The 12,485-nt window shown below is 41.0% G+C and overlaps 1 protein-coding gene across 4 annotated transcripts in view; it reads right to left on the reverse strand.

The window, feature by feature from the left end:
• The window catches only part of NEDD4L (NEDD4 like E3 ubiquitin protein ligase), a 149,031-nt gene that overhangs the window by 113,978 nt on the left and 22,568 nt on the right, over positions 1–12,485 (reverse strand). For all 4 annotated transcript variants that reach the window (XM_009810281.2, XM_009810283.2, XM_009810282.2 and 1 more), the window contains exon 2: positions 77–158. The gene's annotated coding sequence lies outside the window, so the exon portion shown is untranslated. The remainder of the gene's footprint in view (positions 1–76; positions 159–12,485) is intronic.

The raw sequence follows: 12,485 nt of genomic DNA on the forward strand, positions 1-12,485 counted from the left end.
TACTATGTTATAGAATTGTCTTCCAGTACTCTTAATACTTCCAAAACAATGGCATAAAGAAAGAGTATATACTTACCTTTTTAATAGTTTTTGTCTGCACAAGAGCAAGTTCTCTGTTCTCATCTGCTACATACAAGGAAAGTTTCACATACGGGTCACTGCAAAAGAAGATGTCATATTTAATGGAAATAAAATTTTACAGCCAAATATAATTCCAGTATAAATTTTGTCATTTAATTGGATATCAATAGCAACTCTAAACACTTCTAGTGAAAGCGTTTTCAGTGAAAACTAGTAACTGTAGTAAGCTACTGAAACATTTAAAATACGTGTTTGAATATGCTCAGTTAAATACTGACCATAGCATTAAAGATATTTAACTTGCAGCTTTGTCCCATTCCTACGGACAAGAACCACTTACTTGCATAGAACTTCTGCTCATGAGCACGCACGTGGCAGTCCATTTAAAATAAAACAAGAGTCGAGAAAAGACTTGAGCCATAGGTTTTGGAAGATACTCACTGTAACTAACCACTTGAGGTTGACAGGAAAGGGAACAGGAATTATTCTGAAGAAATTATTCCAATTTTATTGAACCATAAAACAAAGCTGCATGGCATCAGCAGTGATACCAGTATGGCCGTTCTGTCCATCTGATACCCCTGTCCAGATCCTCAGCTCTCCTACCCACACCACAGGTCTCCTCCTCACCATCTGGTCCATCATGGTGCTCGCTGCAAACAGACACTCATACACTCATCTCACAGGTGACCCATACTTGTGGGTGCCCCCTGAATGCTGTCATGGACCCTCTCCCCATCTGGTACCCTTGCCCGGACCCAGGGCCTCCTACTCACTGGCTAGTCCAGCTTCTGGTGTGCTAGTGAACGCCACATGTACTCTCGCACGCACACCAGACCTGGGGGAGGTACAGACCCTCACTCTGCCCCCAACAGCTGGCACCCAGACTGTGACCAGCAGCCCCACTCCAGCCACTGGCACTGCAACCCTCATCTGCATCTTGGATAATCTTAATGAAGCGGATGCTCCCGCCTTCCGCATACCCTCCCATACCGAAAAGCACACTGATCCTACTTGAGCTTTTCAGGCCCTTCTCATTACCGGTAGCTGAAGATCAAACACTATTATGAAGGTTTGCACAAATGCTTCAGTCTCCATGCAAATCCAGTTTCCAAGGTCAGTGAAGCAGAGTGAACATGAAATTTACAGCTATGGGGTATTATAACCGCTACCTTGAGCTCTACGGAATAGTAAGTAGAACTACCACTAGAGCTGTTTTCCATTAATTTATCTGCACTTAGGGAAAGTCTTGCTCACCATACCAGAGCCAGGCAGCATAGACAAATCTGGCCTCAGATCTTCCCCCCCCTTGACCCCTCTTCCTCTTTTCAGAAGGAAGCAGAGATATTCTGGAGACCATACAGCGCTCTATGTCAGACACCTTTCAGATATAAAACATGCCACTAAAGGACGTCACTGCTTTCACCCTAAATCCAGCTGCTTATCACTGTTGCTGTGCTGCAGGTTTCTACCCTCCAAATCTGTGCTTTCTAATTTCTGTCAGCAGGGAGACTGTAGCTACCAGTAAGGGGTGATGTGGAGGAAGGCTCCATGACGGCAGTATGAGATGACAGCGTGCTAGATCCTTCCCAGTACCAGTAGAATACTACAAGAACCTGCTGGGAGCTCTAAACATTAAAGGACTCCATAACACATGAAGAAGGGAATCCTGTATGCTACAGCAACCTTAAGTATGCTAGTGTAGTTTCCACAATACTCACAAATAATACATTCAAATGTAACCTTTTTTTAATGGAATAGACCAGCATGGTCACAAAAAAGATCCAAGAGCTGGAACGACTCTCCTATGAAGAAAGGCTGAGGGAGTTGGGGTTCTTCAGCCTGGAGAAGAGACGGCTCCAGGGAGACCTTCTTGCAGCCTTTCAATATATAAAGGGGGCTTAGAAGAAAGATGGAGAGAGACTTTTCACCAGGGCCTGTAGTGATAGGAAAAGGGGCAACGGTTTTAAATTGATGGAGGGTAGATTTAGCTTGGACGTAAGGGAAAAAATGTTTTACGATGAGGGTGGTGAGACACCGGAACAGGTTGCCCAGAAAAGTTGTGGATGCCCCAACCCTGGAAGCGTTCAAGGTCAGGCTGGAGGGGGCTTTGAGCAATCTGATCTAGTGAAAGATGTCCCTGCCCATGGCAGGGGAGTTGGACTAGATGATCTTTGAAGGTCCCTTCCAACCCAAACCATTCTACAATTCTATGATTCTATGTTGAAAGGATCCAACTGGGAGAAAAACATCCTGCAGAAACAGAATAACTTCATACAGGTCTAATGTCAGAAAGTGGAACTGGAGCAGTGCCTCTGCTTGAAGAGAGGAAATGGGTAGAAGAGTAAAAACAGGACACTGAACTGCTCTGATGCTTCCCTTTCAAAACTGCAGCACAATCAACTGGATGCCAGTCTAAGGTTTCTTGAAGGAAGGATAAACAACAGACATTCAGATTACCAACCAATTCATTCAGAGATTCAGACACTCAAATATGTTTCTCTGACACTTTTTAATTTTAAAAAACAATTTTGTGACAGTACTCCTACAGAATAATGAGCAGGAGTGTTCATTATACTAGGTGCTTAATTTACTTGGGAAATAAAATACCACAGTAAGGTGGAAATAAAGTAAGAATAAACAAGACATCATGTTGGATTGATAAATGCATCTACTTAAACTGCAATTAAATTCAGCATTAAGCACCAAGGTTTAAAAGAAAACAAAGCATCATTGTGATTAAAAGGAAATGCTGACACTACTTTGAATTGCTTAAGATACTGTGCTGCCTAGTATTTACTGACAAAAAGAAGCAGTAGAAACCAGGTATTCATTGAAGCTTGCAGTTTGCAGTGTGGGGGACAAATCAAACAGAGCCTTTCTGACATAAGCCAATGTGAAGAAAGAGGTTTGTATGGAAGAAGGAGGATTAAAAGGCAAAATTAAGGACCTTTTGGGGCTGTGAAATGGAAGTCTGAACCCCAACACCGCACAACATCAAGAAACTAAGGTTGACTGCTAACATTTGAATCCACAGAAACATTTAGGCATGTTTGTGGATCTCACATTCAAGCTTTTCTGCCAGTCTGGCCCTTAGTTTTAATTCAATGCTTAGACACTTAAGTCTGTGTCTAAGAACGTAGTTTTGCCTTCAGTTTTAGCTGGTCTAAGTCTGCTGCTGCTGAAGTTAGCCCATCCTCTCCTTCACCTTTGGCCACGTATTCCTGCATCACCGCTAGTCAATTAGACAGCTGATCCGACTGAAAAAAACCCTACAGAAATAACAGCAGTAATAATTACAAAGTAAGAGTTTTCACATATAACAGTTCCCAGAGATAGAGAGGAAAAGAAATGCACAGCTGGGATAAAAGGAGGGTAAGGACCTCACTTTCAATGGAAGCATGGACTCAGCTTAGCTTAAGCCAATTGTAAAACTTCACTCTTGGTTACTTCCGTAATGGAAGCCTAGAAAGTACTATTGTTATAGCAATTTTACTGCACAGGACATTGACAGTCATATGTAAAACTGAAACAAAAAGATCACATGGGTATAGGTGGACCTACATCTAAACATAATATTATTAGCTATGCACACTTGAAAAATGTGAAGGTTCTTAAAGAAAAGACTCTCTAATGCTAAATAGGTGGGAATAACACCCTCCCAGTTTTAAGTTATCAATCCATACTTGGGCAACACTGTTTTCATGAACCCTTAGAAATACTAGAATTTTTTAATCCTAAAATATCCTGGATGAATCTTCTGTCTACAGAAAATGAAGAGCTGTGAAGGTGGCAACAGTTTTTTTTTTTAATATACTTTTTTAAAAAAACAAGAGAATAATAAAGTTTATTACAAATTTCCATAAGAAAATTTTGCCTTTACTGAACAGACTATTGACATCTCTGCCCGCCCTAAAAAATGGGACAGACTGAGTCAGACTAAAGTGTACCAGCAAAGTTCTCACTCCCGAATGCGATGCGGGAATTTACCTGCATGATTAGATATCTGAGACCATTTACTTACGTGCATTCATTTACTTAAAATGAACACATAGCTGGACAGATACTATAAACCAACGTAAGTCAACACTGTTCTGAGTAAAGCTGTCTCACACCTCCCTCTACCCTGGCCACTTGCTCCGGCCTTTGTGTTGCCCCTTCTTCAATGACAGAACACCTCTGCACAGAGCAACGCACAGAAACAGATCAGAGGAAGGATTCAAGTTAAATGCAACAGGCAGTGGGGAAAGAAGAGGTCACTTTCCAGCCCAATCAGTACCCTGGCTCGTTTCAGTGTCCAAATGCGTTAAGATTTGCTGTTCTGGGAAAGAGAGGATAGACAGCAGAGGCATGAAGGAACATCAAGGGAAAAGGCAGAGACTTTTTTTATTTCTTTTTAAGTCACAATGTCATCTTAATGTGTTCTAAAGTCTACCATCTAACTTACTCTGTCAAAAAATTAAACATTGCAAATAAATAGAAAACAGGACTCAAGGTGATCTTTAAGCCACGTGAAACCCACTGCTAGCTTGGGGTTTTGTTTTTAATTTTGTGAATAGCAACAAGAATTTAAAAAATAAAAGTGTTAAATAGCATAAGGAAACAAGTAAAGAGGAAGAGAAGCAAGACCTGAGATTCACCACTACAGTTTCTTATCCAGAAGCTGTGACTGATGTGATTTGATGACAGCTTATAGAAAAAGTTGTTTAAGTCACGTTATCTACTTTCCATACTGCTAAATTCAGCATTTCATTCACAACTCTGGAAGCTGCAGCTGCCTAAACAAATCTGACAGTTGGTAATTTTTTTCTGTGCTTTGAACTCATGATCTGTCCTAAAAAGCTGTGAAACTTCATGTGAAAGCTCTAGGAACTGAAGGATCAGAGCGCCAAACTCAAACAGTGGCAGAGACAGCATCTCATTCACAGATTGTAGCTTCCAGGCCAAAGTTTCCTAAAAGAATTTAGTTATCTGAAGAATAACCACCACGCACACAACTTCTGTTCACTCCATCAGAAAAATAAGAGGCCGTGAGTATCAGATGCCACAGAACAGAACACTGAATTTGTAACAGGTTTCTTCTCCACTTGGAATTAGCTGTAAATAAGAAATATCATTTAAGTCTATTAGGTTGCTTCTCTCACCACATAGTTCTAACTAACCCAACAAAAGTTTACAGGAAATCACCTTCTTTTTCTTCATTAGGACGCAATATCATGATAATCACACTGAGTCATGGCAAGGGCTAAAAACCAGACATCCGTCCAAAATCATGAGTCTGGGTATCTTCTGCATCCAGATAAAACACAGACTGCAACTTAATTTCAAGCACCATGCACACTAGTTCTTAGTTTAAGAGATATTGCAGAAGCCACGTGCTCAAGGAAACATTTCAGTCAATCCTCTTGAGCTACATCTTTGTTCGGAGAAAGCTGTGTTTTCACATTAGTCAATTCAAAGGAAGTTCTTAGTGAAAACAAGACAGTTTGTCTTACAGGTTTCAGCCAATTCCAGTGGGGACAGGATTCCATCACATCTAATTTCAGTGAAGTTAATGTCTAAATTAAATTGAAATATAGCAGAAGACATTGTTTCTAAACCAGCAGATCTTAAAAAAAAAATAAAAATAGTGGGGTAACTCATTGTCTTTCTACTGCAGTATCTAGCCCTCCAGAGCTCAGGGATATTTACTAGTTTCAGCACAGTGCTGAACGGAGCTATTTCCAAACGTTCGAATAGGTTTGTGACTCCGCTAATAAAATCACCAAAAAAGAAAATGCCAAGAAGAAGAAAGCAGATGCTCCAAGGTGGCTCTGCAAAAACCAGCTCTGCCCAGCAGGGCCAGTGCCAAATTCACCGGGTCCAGAGCTGGCACTTCAGCCGGGTGCCTATGTCCTCTGATCTCTGTAGCATCACAGCACCCGTGCTACTCAGGCAATGGGAAAACTCAAACCTTACCGGACTTGCCTTCCCCACAGCTCCAGATAATGGAAGCAATCTGCAGAGAGCAAGCCTCTCCATTATTCCTAATTATTATCCTGTATAAACTTGGTAAATGGCATCAAGGTAAAGTAAATATTTACTGCAACTTTACTAACCATGTCTCTTTTGAAAATACTACTAAAATTACATGTTTTACAAGGATTGTGTAATTACATTACACAAAGATTCACTTCCCTCCCATAAAACACCTGACTGATTCTTACAAGAAGATTGCTAAGCAAAACTTCCAAAACCTACAAAATTGTGCTTGAACAACAAAACACCTCATAGCCAGAATGTGTCAATGTTAAAGAGCATTTTCTTTCTGAAGAGAAGGAGCCATTAAAGAACTGCCACTGTAGAGACATTACTATACAATAAATAAGTAATCACTTTTTTTATGCTAGGAACATACTCTGACACTTTGAACTCAAGACTTCATAAGCTCAAAGACCTTTTCACAAGAAGTGTTGTTATAGAAAAGGTCGTGTTTACAATATTTAAGGTTGGGTTTTGTTCATTTATTTGTTTTGTTTTTTACAGTTTCTTTGTGATATTCCTCTAATACCCTGGTGCCATGCCATCTTTAAACTTCTGTTGTTGATCACAAATAAAGGCTCATCCTCTTGAACTCTAGCATTACCTGCAAAACTTCTTCAGGAAATTCAAGTCTTATTTCTGAACAGAGATGCAGGAGACCAAGAGCCTTCTAACAAAGTTTTGAACACTGCATGTTCAAAAGCCTGTAACTGCCAATGCCATGCCCCTATTTTAGAAAAGTAACTGCTATTGAAGTCTAAGCAAAACATTCAACTACTCTAGTCATGAAAACATAGTAATATGGATCCATCACTAGAACACCTGCTCTCAGATGTTGATTTAGCTATAACACACAAAACCTAAACAAACACAAACCAAAACCTAAACAAACACAAACCAAAACCTAAACAAACACATAACCACAACAGTTCTTTCTAGACTCCCAGAAAGAACAACAGGAACACAAGAAACGAAGATGAAAAGGTTCAGGACTTCAAAACGCCCCTGAAATACATCAATACAGTCAGCCTGCCTATGTTCCTCATGGAGAGATTGTACAATGGAAACAGTCTACTCAATCCTAACCTCAGCCATTTTACCTAAAGGGCATATGAAAAGCAATTAGCAATGGTTAACCCTACATAGAAAGTACCTGTTACCTATTTATTCATTTAAGTCTGGAATTGCATTTGCTGTATATTCTTGAAACAGTTTTGAAAGCAAGTGACCCACTTTTGCCAGTGACCCAATGTATTATTTATTTACTTTATGCCACAGAAGAAGAGGGTGGAGAGCACAGGCATACATGAAAGAACAATGAAACTACTAAGACCTACACTGCTCTATTTTTATTTTAAAAGCAGAAACCACCTCCCCAAGTATAAAATTTAGTATCACTTGTTATGCAAGTGCGTGCATGCCAAGGTTGTCACATGAAGGCAAACTCTGTATTTCAAAATAGCCTTATTGTTTCAAAGGAAACAAGTCTTGCACGAGATGATAATTTTGCTTCCGTAAGAAATGTAGGCGCACTCCCTTTGTGTTATCCCTTTCCCGCCTCTGTTCCACATACACGAAAGGAACTCATCAACAGCTCGTATAATTCTGTCTAGAGAAATACTAACACCCTCAAACATGAAGGTGGAGAAGGCTTTTTCTTGAAGTGACATCCAAATTCAATTCTTTTCATGGTCTTGAGGGGACCCCTATCTGGCTATTAGTCAATTTTCATCCAACACCTTCTCCCACCCACTCACCCCATCAAACCTACCTGCACTCTCTTTAGTGCCCAGCGAGAGGGGGATATAATAAAATCCTTCTTGAGCCCCTTAAGGCACATGCCTCCCTCTATTCCTGAGTAATACAGAAGCTGAATGCTTTAACATTCCCCCAAATTACTAACTTCCGATTTATGTCAAGTACATCTGTAGACCTCAGGTCATCTTCCCGTGGAACTGGGAACACTAAGGACTCTGCGTTTGTCTTGTTTGGAGAAGAGGAAGCTGAGGGGCAACCTCATTGCTCTCTGCAGCTTCCTGAGGAGGGGATGTGGAGAGGGAGGTGCTGATCTCTTCTCCCTGGGATCCAGGGACAGGACGCCTGGAACGGCTCAAAGCTGCACCAGGGGAGGTTCAGACTGGACATGAGGAAGCATTTCTTTACCAAGAGGGTCATCAAACACTGGAACAGGCTTCCCCGTGCCTGTCAGCGTTTAAAAGAGACATTTGGACAACGCCCTTAATAACAGGGGCAAGAGGAAATGGCCTCAAGTTGCGCCAGGGGAGGTTTAGGCTGGATATTAGGAAAAATTTCTGTATGACAGAGTGGTCAAGCATTGGAACAGGCTGCCCAGGGAGGTGGTGGAGTCACCATCACTGGAGGTGTTCAAGGAACTTGTAGACGTGGCACTGCGGGACATGGTTTAGTGGGTGTGGTGACGTTGGGTTGATGGTTGGACCTGATGATCTTGCAGGTCTTTTCCAACCTTAATGATTCTGTGTGATTCTGTGATTTTGGTCAGCCTTGAAGGGGTCAGGCAGTTGGACTAGGTGATCGCTGTAGATCCCTTACAGCTGAAATATTCTATTCTCTTCCATAGATGTGACTCATTCATGTCCAGTTCTAACAAGCCATATGCAGAAGACTCATCAGCTTCTGCTGTTTAGTTTCGAACTCTGAGACTTATCAAGACTCGTTCACATCACTTTGCAGAAAGAAGGAAGCAAGCCTCACCCTACCTGCCTGCAGCCCTAAGCCAGCCTCTCTCAGCTGTTGCAGAGGGCAGTCACTGCAACCCCTGGCTTTCACAAGTCATGCTTAACTGTAACTGAGGCAGACACCAGGACAGACGGGATTCCTGTATTTTAAGTTAACTTCTGTGAAATTTAAAAGAAGGGGAATAAGCAGAATGTGTTTGAAATTGCTAATGTCTTAGACTATTGCACTGAAATTTGAGGAAGGTCTGCATAGTTTGCTTATCCCCTCCTTAACTGGAACAACAGAAGCACACCAGCCTGCCACTTCCCAGGCATGACAGATTAAATACAAGAGAAGTAAAATGTACAGGTACAGGGAAAGGGACACCAGCACAATTAAACTTGCCAGAACTCACTTGTCAGATTTATTTTTTTTAACAATATATTTACGTTACCACAGTCTTAAAGCAGGTAGTATGTCTTCTCACCAGGGTATTGTAAAGATTAGAAAATGCCGGCACTAACACAATTCATTAAGATGCACAAAAAAATCCTCCCAGCTACTCAAGACAAAGCAAACTCTAGGCTTCATTTCACGCTGAGATTCTGCCTTACAAGCAGCATCTCCCAGAAACTCTAAGACATGCCTGCTGGGGAGGCAAAGAGCCAAGCTAGGATGTGGCTGAAGGCCACTGCACGTTTCTCCAGACCTGCTCTTTTAAACTGGCATGGGGGTATTATCTGAAACAGCTTTCTCGAGAAAGTGCTCAGTATTTCAAAATCTTTGCCACATAAAACTTTTTAATGCAAACAACCATGCATATCATTTGGTACAAGCACCTAGAGAGACACCTATGCTACAGTCACAGAAGTAGATGTGTAAAGGTATCTGAATTAGCTCTACCCACAACAGTTTAGCACTTCATATGAAATAATTTGCTCCAACAGGACACTCAGGTAAATTTGCAGACTGCGGTCTATATGTATTATTATAGATGCACTTTTACAGCCAATATGCCTTCAAAAACATGACTTACAAATTCAGATCAGTAAAATATACCATATCTAAAAATATTCATCTCAAGTGAGTCTCCATAAAATTATGGGAGCCCTATGAACAGCAATTAACATCAGGGCTAAAACAGATTATGCTTGGCAAGAGGAAGTTCCTTGAACTTGTAAATGATTCTGTAAAACATTTTAACAGAGACAAGTCTGTGTGTGCATGCACTTAGTAGAGCTTAAAAAGTGACCAATAATTTTAAAAAAATCCCAGTTTTGCTTGGTGTCTTTTCGATTCAAAGAGATGATGGAAACAAAGCCCAAAATACACATCATTAAATAAGGTTAGAATAATAATGAGATACTAGTCTTCCTAAAACTTTGTTAGAAGTAAAAACAATGTTATAAGGCAGAGTCAATAACCATTCTTCCTGGTGAATTTCCCCATTCCTGCCACCGTAAGAAGGGAGAAGTACAATGAAAATGTACAGAAATTAACTATAAGGAATGCTTCAGATCTTATTGTCTGCATTTGCTCACTGTTTTTTATTTTAGCATGAGCCTTCTACAGTTCATTTTCCTGTCTGTACCATACAAAACCCACTATGAGGTTTTCTAAATGGGAAGTAAGATTTTGCTCTCACCTTCATACAAGTCTCATGTACTGTGACTAAAGCAAAGCATGAAGTGACTAACCGCAGTAGAATAAAGAAACATCTGCTTTCAAGAAAAGAAAACCTTACCTTATCCTTCACTGAAAAGCCAAATTTGCAATCCATTGTGTCTAAGCATCCTAAAATCTCACCCCTCCGTACTAAATCCCAGAGCCATTTTACAGGCCTCACATTTTTCTTCTAGTTTTTTATTTTCCAAAGAAAGGCTTGCACCTTATCTGGCACTACGAGAAATTTAGCAAGGCTTTATTCAAAGAGCTGCTAGAGATAATGACTCACATCATAGACAGCTGCAAAGAAGTGCCTGTGGGTGAAAAAGGGAGTTAAAAATCACATATCAAACTCCACCTACAGCGTCTCCACCTTCCTAGGTTGTTCCTTTAAAATACTGTGTTCTAATGAAGAGTAACAAGACCAGATTCCTTTTGCATTTTTCCTGTACTGAAAAACTCCCAGAGCATAAAGAAAAGCTCAGTTTTCTAAACATGTCTAAAAAAAAAAAGTCTCTTTTGATCTTATAAAAAAGATGGAAATGTAAACTTCTTTTTCTTTTCCAATTTCCTCGAGGCCATTTTTTGTGATTGTCAGGCAAAGGTAAATGAATGGTCTAACATAGAATCTGCATACATTAGCCCCTAGATCTGAATTCTTCCTATTCTGTTTCACACTCCCAAAATATCTTAAGAAGTTCTAAAATCCAGCAGGAAAAAGAAAGAAAATTCAATGACACCTGGCTTTTGGAACAGAAAAGTTCAAGTTCAACACAGGAATTCCAGGCAGCATCCCTACCAATGAATACCACACAGACCGACTGCGTTCAAGAACAGGCTTATCCGGCTTTACACAAACAGACAAGAGAGGCCACAATTTCAGAGGCACTTTAAAAGACCTAATTGAGCACTGCTGCTAGAAGCTGGCTCATCTCACCACCTGCTCCTGTCCTTGTGCTCTCCCCTCTTCTGTCAACAGACATGTACCTCACACAACAGAGATGAAACAGACAGGGAGATGAACTTGGCTTAAGCCCTCCTTCCTTCAGTCTAGGCTGTCATAAACCCAGACTAGGTCCTCATCCAGTTCACTGCAAAGCCTCATAAATGCTTGTGCTGGGTGGTGGAAGAGTTGGTGGAAGGTGGAATGAGCAGCTAAGGCAGAGGACAATGGGACTTGTCCCTGCCACAGGATGCGCAGGTCGGGCCTGGCCGTCAGACAGAACCACTTTGGTCTCTCCCTGCTGCCCTGAAGAGTCCCACTGCTGCCACCCCCTTTTGTGTCAGATGGGACAAGGTGAGCCATTTCACAGGACCAAACTGAAAATGACTGTTAGCTACTTTGGCCAGATTTTCTTCTCAGCAAAGGAAAGAGTGGTACGAGCAAGAGTCTGGCAGTACTGATTTAGCAGGTGTAAATTGTCACCTCATCCTCAGAAAGCTTGTCTCACCACCAAGACTGTTAGCCCATCCACCAGCCATAGGGCATGAGAGGCCCTTGTGTCCTCAGCTGCTGCAGGCAGACACATGAATCCCGGCATGGGATCAGAATGATATTTGATGAAAGTAAAAAGCAGAAAGCAAAGGAAACATATAATTAGTCTGTGGAATTCACTGTGATTAGGGAATTAGCCAGATCCAAAAGGGACCAAGTAGGTCATGTGCATAATAAGAGGAGTCGGCTAATTACATCAAAAACTTTGGCATCCTCTTGCCTGAAGTCTGCTGTTAATCCTTAGTTACTGAGGTAAAACTGAAACTTATGAGAAGCACATTATTTTCCTGCTAATACAGGTTGAATTAGCTAGTAGAGATCACTGTGAAGGCCAGACTTCGAACACCCTCAGATTAAAAAGTCCTGAATTCAGATTTAAAAGGAAATTCAACTCAGAACAGTCTGCTAAGCATGAGGTTTTCAGTGCAAAATAATGAGCTGGCTATCTTTTATCTAAACGTATTCAGTGATCCTTATTCTGCAACATGCACTAGGAAAGAAAATAATACCCTCATAGGCAGGGAGA

Source organism: Gavia stellata, chromosome Z (assembly GCF_030936135.1).
Source record: "Gavia stellata isolate bGavSte3 chromosome Z, bGavSte3.hap2, whole genome shotgun sequence".
NCBI lineage: Eukaryota > Metazoa > Chordata > Aves > Gaviiformes > Gaviidae > Gavia > Gavia stellata.